Below are 1,580 nucleotides of genomic sequence, written 5' to 3'. Positions count from 1 at the left end.
ATCACCTCAATTCCTCACCTACTCTATGTCAAGTCTTCCAGATCAAATCTAAAGACTAACACCATCACCCTCATGTTACCATTCTTTGGATCATGACACTCATCTCAAATTCAAGCTTAATGTTCATTACTAAACCCAATATCAATATGATTGCTCACCTACTATGCTATACCTCATTACTTGATCAGTTCTATAACCTTATGAACATCATGACCCTCTCAAACAAATCACAAGCCTAGCTTAGATCTATCACTTTATGAATACTTTTGCTCTTCTATTCAACACTTACGCTTGGTCATTACCTACACAATGATACTTCATCGCAAAAACATTTCTAGCTAAAACACACTCTACCTCTTATGATGGAATCTTCACAACTCATCACTTCTTAGTCTACCCATAAGGGAAAACTCTTCATTAGTAACTTACTAGGTGCATGATTATAGTAACATAACCCTTCAAAACACTATCTCCCTTTCTTAGATCACTAAACCTCTGCATACTTTCCTCTAACTCTAGGCTCTTTCACTACTACTGCTCATGATCTCATCATGCATATTATCTTTTATGGTGAAAATACTACCCAAGCTCTAAACATACTTTCTCATAGGATCTCAGCTGAAACAAGGCTTAAGGAAAAGAGTACAACTTGCTTTTAGCTCAAATGCACGATTCATATGAATATGGGTGCATTCCTCTGAAACTAAACACTTACTCACTCATGGGCTTCTCTCAATCCCCTTTGGAGTCACATGACTTCCTCAAGATTTTTTTTCTAAGAGCAACTCATCCATAAAGGACTGACTTTGTTTTTCAACCACCTCTAGTATGATGGGTAGTCAAATGAATCTGAGAAATACACGAGTATGGATAAATCTCTATGACATAGATCTATTGCACGATTAAGAGTATGAAAGAAGGGAAACTCTTCATAAATGTTTGTAGTCCCTCATTTATAGAAGTGGGGCCCTCACAACCATAAACAAGACCCTACAGATACGACTTCATAGACACCCTAGGACACTTGAACTCTGTGCTCTGATACCAAGTTTCTCATGACCCGAGTCTACACCCTAGACGTGGCCGACACTCGAAGACCATTGTTGGTCCCCAAGCGAACCCTCATCCTGGCTGACTACATGCGGAAGACTAACTCAAGCATGCAAAAGCTTAAAATCTGAATAAAATTCATGAAAACTTAAACACAAAGCTTTAACTCAAAAGAAAACTCTGAATAATAAATAGAATATTCAACTAGCCAATAATAGGCAACTCAAGTCTTTAATACATTTAATAAGATAAATGAAACAGACTTCTCAAACTCTACTATCTATCTATGAAGCCTCTAACTGACAAAGATGGAAGTCGGGACAAGACTGATGACATCCTGACAAAACTGAAGAGTAGATAAAATCCTCTGGAAGCAAGAAGGCTCACCATAGCTAATTTGAACTCCATGTGGTATCAACGAAGCTCCCGTTGATGATGCTGAATACCTGTATCTACATCATGACAGGATGCAGGCCAAATGGCTCAGTACGTGGAATGTACGAGCATGTAAGAGGAATTCTAAAGCATAA

This window comes from Solanum tuberosum, unplaced genomic scaffold, assembly GCF_000226075.1.
Source record: "Solanum tuberosum cultivar DM 1-3 516 R44 unplaced genomic scaffold, SolTub_3.0 scf00664, whole genome shotgun sequence".
In the NCBI taxonomy this organism is placed as follows: domain Eukaryota; kingdom Viridiplantae; phylum Streptophyta; class Magnoliopsida; order Solanales; family Solanaceae; genus Solanum; species Solanum tuberosum.
The sequence above is the reverse complement of the archived record's forward strand: the minus strand, read 5'-3'. Positions refer to the sequence as shown.